This window comes from Macrobrachium nipponense, chromosome 25 (assembly GCF_015104395.2).
Source record: "Macrobrachium nipponense isolate FS-2020 chromosome 25, ASM1510439v2, whole genome shotgun sequence".
In the NCBI taxonomy this organism is placed as follows: domain Eukaryota; kingdom Metazoa; phylum Arthropoda; class Malacostraca; order Decapoda; family Palaemonidae; genus Macrobrachium; species Macrobrachium nipponense.
The window spans coordinates 5,285,009-5,294,818 of NC_087214.1; the positions used below are offsets into that span (position 1 = coordinate 5,285,009).

Sequence of the window (9,810 nt, forward strand, 5' to 3'; positions counted from 1 at the left end):
ACATAACGTGAAAAGGGCGTGACGTTTCTTTCAGAAATCCTTGAGTCTCGAGCAAAAAATAAAAAGACAACAACAAAAATGTCAAACGGTATTTTTCTAATGCTCCCACAAACGGTGGTTCGCGGATGTCGAATGAACTCCCGTAGGGCTCCCCACCCCCCCCCAAAAAAAAAAAAAAAACTAGAAAAGGATTCCTTTCAAAGATGGAGTTACCGTCTTCTTTTTTCTTTTTCTTTTTTAATTAGTAACACAGATTTACTTGGTAACGGCAACGTTTCTACGGCAAATAAAAAAAGGAAAAAACAAAAAAGAAAAAATAGAGATTTTTATGACGAAAATGGAAGAAAAGAAAAGCAAAATATGTATTCAATAAAAGTCATTCTCTTTGAACACATTTTTATTTCAGCTTTCCCTTGAGGACATTCTCATTCTGATGCAAACGTCTCACACAACTGGTTTGCTGCAGCTCTTGTTAACAGCAATAACAAAGATTGAAAAAGACCCCACGAAATTACTGTGTAACGTGTTTACTTATAAGTATTTACATTTTATTTGACTCAACACTCGTATACTTCCAGGCCCTATCCGTGTCCCTTTTTCAAGAGATGCGTGGGTTGTCAGTCAGCCTGGGTCAAGGCCCAACAGTCTGCTGGGCCTTGACCCAGTCTGACAACCTATATATACGCATCTCTTGAATAAGGGCCACAGATATATAGGGCCTGGAAGTATACGAGTGTTGAGTAAAATAAAATGTAAATACTTATACGTAAACACGTTATACACAGTAATTTTGTAGGTTTCTTTTTCAATCTTCAGAAGAAAACTGAAAGACGTTTTTGTTTTAATAATAACAAAATCGTTTAAAATGACTGTTTCATTTTTCAGAGCAGAATATCTTTTCTGGCCATCTTCCATACATTTCACTTCAACAGATAGCTTCCTCTCTGCTTTTCAGAAGCTGAGCGACAAGAGTAATTGTTTATTATTATTCATAGGCCTATGCCACTCCGTCAAGTGTCACAGGTCTCTTTATTTATTTTCTTATATATAAAAGTGACTGCCATGAACTGCCATAATAATAATAATAATAAAGTTTTACGTGATTTTGGTCACACAGAAAGGAAGTTAAACAAATAAACAGGATGTAAATAAAAATAAAAAACCGCAACTCCAACTCAGGGGGAAGTATAATCTTTACACAATTATATTCCCTCAACCAGAGCATCTGGCAGAAAAACAAAGTCACAGCCTCTGTAGCCTTCCGATTCCCTTCCACTTTCTCCCAAAGCACCGCTGATCTCAGCTGCTGGATAAAACCGCTCATTTCTGCCTGAATTCGAAGGCCATTAAAGGCCACTCAATGGCTCCATTGGTCCACAAAGACATTAAAAGGGTAAAGAATTGGGTTGAGTTCGATTTGGGAATAGAACCAATATTGTCTTTCGGACGCTCAAGTAATTGCAGGCGCTGAGGGAAGAAATTCGACGACTCTTTTTGAGGTAAAATGTAGCCGATATTAAACGCCATATTCAGAAGATGAAGAACACCATTCATATGGAACAAGACCACCGACTGGGGGAGTTGATGTGGCTGAGGTCACTCCAGGACATTCATCTTGTGTTTTCATTCGTTTCTTCTCAATATAAAGTCTTAATTCGGTATTCGGGGACAGTAATTTCTCCTCACAAGTCAATATTAACTGTTAGAGGAGTCATCAAATAGCGATTTCCCAAAAACGAGCGGCACCGGAAGCTTTCGTTTTTTACTTTCAGTGAAGGAAAACAAATCAGAATCCAAGACATTTAAAAAAAAAAGTTGTAGCCATTTTGGTGGAAACAAAACTTGAAACTAAAATATAGTCGACTGGAACTTAACTTATGTTGAAAGTGATTTTATTCAATGACTGAAGGAGCATCAATGATCGATCGTATTATCGGAAATTTTTTGTGTAATAGTGAATATTGATTCTTTTTTCAATTCCTTTGTCGTTGACTTACGCTGATGATCACAACTTGAGAAACAATAAACAGGAGATTTTTATTTGAAATCATTAATTGACGAACAACTTTATGACCAGAAAGATCATCTATTTAAATGTTCCCAGAATGATATCCTTAATCCTGACTGGAGAGAGAGAGAGAGAGAGTAGGGGAATTATAATTACAATCTATCAGAGTGAAACTGCCCACTGAACCAAGCAGTCAGGGCAGGTGAGGGAGGCCAAGAAATGGCGTCGACTACCTGAACAATGAACCAATTTACCTAATCTTGGCAGCTCCGACGTTTGCCTACAATATTCCTTTCCTGAATGCCAGTGGGGTATGTGCCATGAATCCATAACCACAGCGCCACTACAATGAGCCAGGAATCCACAAGGTACCAAAAGCTGCCTAGTCACAAATTATGGACAGCCAATGTACTGCATGACTGACTTGGGCACAACTCCCTATAATTATCACACAAACCAGAGACTCGTATCACATTATTACCTTTTGGGCAACATCTTTCCTAATAGTGAAACATATCACCAACATGACGAGAATTTATCACATGCATGTCATAAACACGTTGAAAACATGTTCACAACATAAGTGGAGAAATATGTAAATCTTTGGCAAAAGCTGGATAATCGTATGAAGTATTAATGTTAAATGTGCTAGTTACCAACGTGTTTATGACATGTTTAGAACTGCAGTGTGGGCACAGCACAGGAAAATATAAGGTCCTTTTACCCTGAAATTATTGCAGAAGGTTTAAATGCGAATGCATCACTGAGAATCTGCTGCTATGGATACCACTATCGTGCTATTAAAGCATCAACTAAATAAATGTCCCTTTACTGTATCCTTGAGGCTATGAATAGTGAGAAATGGCCTATTCTTTTCATTCAACAGACTTTCGGAAAGCGATCTGGCAATTAAGGCCTCCCAGTATCGGCCGTCTGGAATGAAGAGGCAGAGGACCAGATATTGGCCGATGATGCTGCACGAGGGGAGAACTCGCCCGAAATAAGCGAGTTTCCCCTAAGAAAAAAAAGACACAGAAAAAACGGGACAGATGGCTCACTTTATAAAATATCACAAAGGACAATTCACTGCTTTGAGCCACATAAAACAAAGCTCTCTCTCTCCCTCTCTCTCTTTTGAAGTGGATTGGCTACACTCACGTATACAACGCTAATATACTGAGCATAAAGTTCATAAGTAGGTAAAATCAAAAGCTGACCGCCATCAGTCTAGTAATCTGTGAATGGGGACCAGCCTGCGAGACACACTAGGCCTAGCGACCTCATCCTCAGAGTCGCTGGGACCTGGAGGCTCATTGAACGAACAGTTTCACTTCCTGTTCTTTGCTAACCTCATGGAATGGTTCAGACTTGAACATTCCCGTTTGCTTACGCTAAATGTTATACTTTGCTTTGAAAAATGGAACCATTTATCTTTTTTAAGAGTATTAAATACATTTAGTGCTGTTTTATAAATTACAGAATATTTATATAATATACAGAAACATCAGATATTATACCACAAAACAAAGATACTGGAAAACAATTAAAACGTTGAACACAATTTCAGGAAAGCAAACGGTATAATCTGACTAATTTCTTGACCCCATTTTCTATCATTTAAACAAAGGCGTCGTTTTCTCGACAAGCTTTGAAAAAAAAGAAAAGAAAAATAAACGGGATTCGGTGGATCTTACATAGAACCTTCATAGGATAACATGATCGTGGAAAGACGACTCTGGCCGTGTGAGTGAGAAAAGCCCTTAAAATCTGTATCTTTATAAAATAGAACTGACACCCTTGAAACGCACTAGGGCTAAACTGATCACCTGCAACTGTCTTAATTTCGCGTTAATTTCCAGACACCTTTTACGCAAGATTTGTGCCCTGACCCGGCAAGGTTATGGGGATGGATGAGTGGAAACTACTCAAGCAGTGGGCGTATCTTTTATTGCTCAAGTCGCCCGCTTCTACTATCTACCCACAGCTCTCAACAACAATGAAAAGGCGGCAATTAATTCACGCTGAGTGTTCCCAAGAGTTATGGATGCGGCATATTATAGAAAACTGTTCCTTTTAAAACACTCAAGAACAAATACGCTACACACCTTTTAATTATGGGCGGGAACCTCTCAATTCTCATTCGACATTTGATGGGAACCGGACAAATTCCATGGAATCTCGGAATCGTTAACTTTTGCAGGGGTCGCAGAAAACGGGTTCCATTCTGTTCCCTCGAAGCAACAGACAAAGCTTTGCCCAGTGAAGAGGCCGAGATCATCGGATGCCTTCTGGGAGGAAGTTGTCTCACACCATTATCTGTCACTCTGATAGTCTTCAACCCTGAGAGAGAGAGAGAGAGAGACTTATAATGCCAAGATATCAAGGCATACTAAGGTCTGAGAGAGAGAGAGAGAGAGGTAGTGATTCAAAGGTCGACTTTGTAAGGCTGCTTGAGCACTGGGGAATCATTACAAAGATTAATTAGTTATATTTTAACAAATTAACATGACTTGTCGTTGTCTCAATCCCAATCCTTTATAAACATACCAGTTCTACCTCCTTTACCTCACAAGAGGTAGTAATCCTTTTCATGAGAGGTAGCCCTATCTTTGCAGAATGAGTCAGTTAATTGTACCACCTGCTTCTTCTGCCTTTATTACTGCGAACATCCTTTACCGAACTTTTTAATAAAGAGACCTGTTCTTGGCACGAACAAATCTCGGTGTAGTACGAATTAAAAAAAATTAAGAATCATTAACGGTAATCTGCTAGACCGAGCTGACGATGAAATTCGACCCCCAGAGACTATGTATAACATCTCACGAGAGGACCTGATGCCTTTGACGTTCTGTGATTCAATTTGCTATCTAATTTCCATTATCGGTTCTCCCCCTCCCCAGTCTACCAACAGCTATCAATGATAATGATGAAGAACGAAGAGGAGAAGGAGGCGCTGAGTAACGCTATCTATTGGCGAGAATGGAAGGTGAAATAATCTTCCTGTGGCTAACTGGCTGGAAGTGTCTCGACCTTTTTCTTTTTTATTTTACTTTTCGTATTAAGTGATTTTGACAGAAAATGGGATGAAATATTTTTGTAAAGTGACTTATTATTGTGATGATATTATATTTAAGCTGTTTCACGTCTCCATAGCCCACTTACGGTTAATTAAATGACTAAATAAATAAATATGTGGCTTTCCCTTTTTCCATTTGCTCCCGCTGATTCCTGCAACTTTTCTTAACCAAAGACCTGATTTATTAAATTCCCTTAGTACTATCAACATCCCTCTCCCATTGCCACATCAAATAGTACTTCCTTGTCAAGACAAAATTCGAGCTTTCCCAGATTTCTAAAATAAGCCTTTGTCCATAAAACGGGTTCTACCAACTTACCTTAGTAGTAGTGTGTGCTACAAACATAGGGATCTCCGTTTGCACATCAAATCTTGACTTCTAGGACAAAAACGACACAAGAAAAAAGAAAAAAAAACAACACAAGAAACAGGAGTCTGATTGGTAGTCCGCTTCTCCGTCCTGCAACGCGTCAACACCGACAAACAGAAGAAGAAGAAGAAGAAGAAGAAGAAGAAGAAGAAGAAATCTCTTGCCATTGCAACAGGTCAGAGATACACTGTTTTTTTAGAAATGGCCTCTTTCTTTCTTTCTTTTCTCCTTTTTACAAATGCTTTTGTATTTCGCCCTTGTTCCTGTTCTCTCTCTCTCTCGCTTTTTATCCGGATTTTCGAACGAGGGAATGGCGGAAGATAAAATCTCTCTCTCTCTCTCTCTCTCTCTCTCTCTCTCTCTCTCTCTCTCTCTCTCTCTCTCTTAATGAGAGATCCAAAAACGATTCTGAAATAAACGTTTCAATCCCAAACCAGGGTTTAGAAAACAAGTGGACCAATTTTGGGCGGAGGCATCCAGTTAGTTAGTACTGTACCCGTAATTAAATGGATCTTTAGTGTGAGATACAAGAGAATGAACACAGAGCTGAGCGATGGTTGAAAATAAAAAGGGCATGTCCAGGGCCGGATTTAGGCATGTGGAGGCCCCTGGGCAATCTATGTGTGGAGGCCCACCCTGCTTGAGGCGGGTGGCGAGCGAAGCAAGCCTCACCGGGGGCGCTGTAAGCTCCACCGGGAAATCATCATTGCCGGTCCTGCCAGTAATGAATTTTGGTCATCTTAATCACGTGTGCAAAATGACCTCTCCTGACTCTGTACACTCGAGTATAAAAAGATTATGAAAAGCAATTTCAAATAAATAGCATATGTTTTATTACCATAAATCTAAATATGTTAGTTTGCCTTCACTCATCAGGACTCTTCACACCTGACTGTACAAACTGACCATTTTTCGAAGGGGATTAGGAAGCATGACCCATACTCAGTGCCGCCAATATTAAAATCAAAACCAAAGTTTCTTCGTAGAATAGGAAAACTATAGCGATACCTGTATTTACAGACCAGACACTTTACGAGATTTGGCCCTTGCAAATTTGGTGATCAATATGTCAAAGTCAGTGTCTCTGAGGATGTCATACTCAATGCTCATCAAAGCCAGGTGATTGAGTCGATCATGATGCATTGTAGTAGGAAGTCTGATTTTGATATACTTCATTTTGCTGAATGAACGTTCTCCAGAGCAATTAGTGACCATAAGCACCAAGTACATCCGTAGCATTATCTCAACACTAGGAAAAGTATCTGCAACTTTCTTGCCTAGCAGCAATTTGTAAAGGAAATGTTCCTTCCCAAAGCTATCAGTCTTAACATAATCATCCAGAAACTGGGTGAAAAAAACTGCAAACTGTACAAGTTCACCACCAAGTGATTGATCCAGATCATCTTTATATTCACAAACTAATTTTACTGCAGCTGCTTCTATTTCAGTACAGTTCAGTGATTCCAGTCCAGATAAGAAACCGAAAAGGGAACAAGTGTTCTCGTAGGCCTTCAAACGTTGATTAAGGGAACTCAAAAACTGATCAATTACTGGAAGAAAATTATCAACACGAAACTTTTCAGAGTGAGAAAGAGTTACTTCCTCAGATCGTCCATAATCCAACGGATTCAGGCGCACATTGCGGTGACGAATGCGTGGTGAATATTCATCGGTTCCAGATAAGCCCTGTCCCTTCTTCTCATAAACATGAAAGCACTCTCACTTTTCACGTACAAAACATTCCAAGGACTTCAACACTGCTGCTGCTGTGTTCAGATCAAGTTTTGGGTCTTGCAGTGTGTTTCTTGTAGCATCAACTCGGCCAAGAATGTCATGCCATAAAACAACATAAATGGCAGTCTCTAATTTGAGCATCTTGTCATGGAGTCCATTGGCCTCATACCGTGCTTTGGCTAGCTCATTTTCATCACTTGCTATTTTGGCAAGAGCTTCACAGATTGGGTGATATCCTTGAATAAGTGCTTTCACGGAATCTGCTCGACAGGACCATCGTGTTGTAGAAACCCTCTTTGGCACCGATACTGGACCAGATTCAACAGTTTTCAGTAGGTCTGTAAGGATTGCATACCGATGTGTAGAAGCTGTGAAAAACACATAATCTGCCTCAAAAAAACTGAAAAATGTGAGAGCTTCCTGACAACATTCAGCTGCAGCTTTTCCAACCAGGTTCAGTGAATGACCAAAACAGGGTATCCAAACTGCATGAGGATTTTCTGAGGTAGCAAAAAAATTATAACCCATGACACTTGACTCACAGACCTGTAATATATCAGCGTGCCAACTATCATCTAAATGTATTCAATAGTCTAGGAGGCGTTACCAGACACAGACAAAAAAAACATCCATTTTTTTTCTTTTCTCACCTTGAATAAATGAGGATTCATCCATCACACCACTTATTCACAACCCCAACCAGACGGTAGATCGAATAGTTGCGTGGGAAAAAAAAAGGATAAAAAGAAAAAAATTGAGTATAATACACCCTTAAATTTCACTTACCTCTGATGCCACTCACAAGGATGTTAAGCAGAGTGTGGAGCGTTGAAGCCGTCACCAGTATGGTACGCGTTAAAGCCTCTCTCTCCTTCTCTCATCGTTAATAGTATCGTACGCGTCAAAGTCCGTCTCTCTCTCTCCTTTTATGGGACTTTTATACACTCGGTATAGATAGACTCAGGCGCTCATGGTTTGATCTGCATTTGGGAGGGGCAATGCCGCCCCCTCCCAAGTGCCGCCCTGGGCGACCGCCCATAGGAAGAACGGCCACTGATTACGCAGACAATGGTACAAATACATACATTCAATAAATAAACTCACAGAAACCAAAAAATATATAGAAATATTTGAAGCCAGACTTACCTACAAACCGTCCGTCCGTTCCGATTTTGTCAACCAACAATGCATTCAAAAATAGATAGGAGGTAATTTTAGGGGTAACTGTAAACATAGCCTAAATTTGTAATAATATCACGTTTTTTACTTTGGTTTTACTGTAGTTTTCCGTGATGAAAAAAGATAAATCATAAATATCCACAATTTTGTTTTATTCCTGACTAAAAAACTTTTATTCCTTTTATATTTACTGAAATTCAAAATTATTTAAGCCTGGGTCCTTCTTTTGAGGCCCCCTAAAATGTGGAGGCCCCTGGGCAGGCGCCCTCTTTGCCGCCACCCCCCCCCCCCCCTAAATCCGGCCCTGAATAACATTGTCCTCTTCTTCCGAAGGAAACGTCTCGCATATCTGACAAGAAAGTTGTGACAAGAACACTAAGCAGCTATAACAGCTGTCTGACCGAAACCCGCTTTCATTCTTCCATAGGACTTTCTGTAGTACAAGATTTCGGAGATTTCGGAGATTTTCACATTTTCATTTCAAGCTTTCAGACTTTTGAGTTAATTTTTCAAGATCTTAAATAAAGATTTTTCAAACGCTGATAGTGAGCAGGGGGCAATAGACAGTATAAAGTATGGCTAACGCGCTTATGATGAAAATTTCAGCCGCTCTTTTGACGCAAAAAAAAAAAATAAATAAATAAATAAATAAATAATAAAAAAAGTGCATTCGTAAAAACCGCGACGCGCCGGAATTACCACCCATACAAACGAACTTCCAGTTACCTGTTGGTCACTCGCTACGAAACTACGACGGCGAAGCTGTCGAGAGCTGGACTTACGATTTTTTTTTATATGAGTGAATAGAATTAAATATACAAGACCGTATATTATCCGAAAACACTAATTAATCTTCGATTTGTTCTGAGCGGTTTAACTACGAGAGAGAGAGAGAGAGAGAGAGAGAAATTTCATATAAATCATTAAATAGAGCCCAATCCACTTTCCGTCAGAATCAGGGGAATCCTGGATTTTTGCTCTCTTGAAACCCCGGCCTAGTAAAATAACAGGTGGGCGTGGCTAATGTTTCAACCTGTCAAACGAAGTTGCAACCGGGTCGTGGAAGACCAACCGTTCAAACTTTTTCATTTCTGATAAAAAAAAATACAAGTGCAGCAATGCAAAACGACCGAGTTTAGCATGTGCGCGTGTATAAATTTCACACGTTTATCGACCAATATCCGTATAAATAAATTTCCCACACCTATCAGCCAGCATCCATGTATAGATTTCCCACACTTTATCAACCAGCATCTACGTATAAAAGCCTCACATTTATCAACCAGGTTCGGTGTATAAACATCCCACATTTATATGCCAGTATCTACGTATAAATCCCCAACATTTATCAAGCAGGTTCAATGGAAAAATATCCTACACTTATAAGCCAGCATCTACGTATAAATCTGCCACATTTATCGAGTAGGTTCAATGGAAAAATAT

At 39.6% G+C, this 9,810-nt stretch overlaps 1 pseudogene; it reads right to left on the reverse strand.

Annotated features, from left to right (window-relative positions):
• Positions 1 to 6,484: 6,484 nt before the first annotated feature.
• On the reverse strand, positions 6,485 to 7,329 carry LOC135199132 (uncharacterized; annotated as a pseudogene).
• Between the last annotated feature and the right edge of the window lie 2,481 nt (positions 7,330 to 9,810).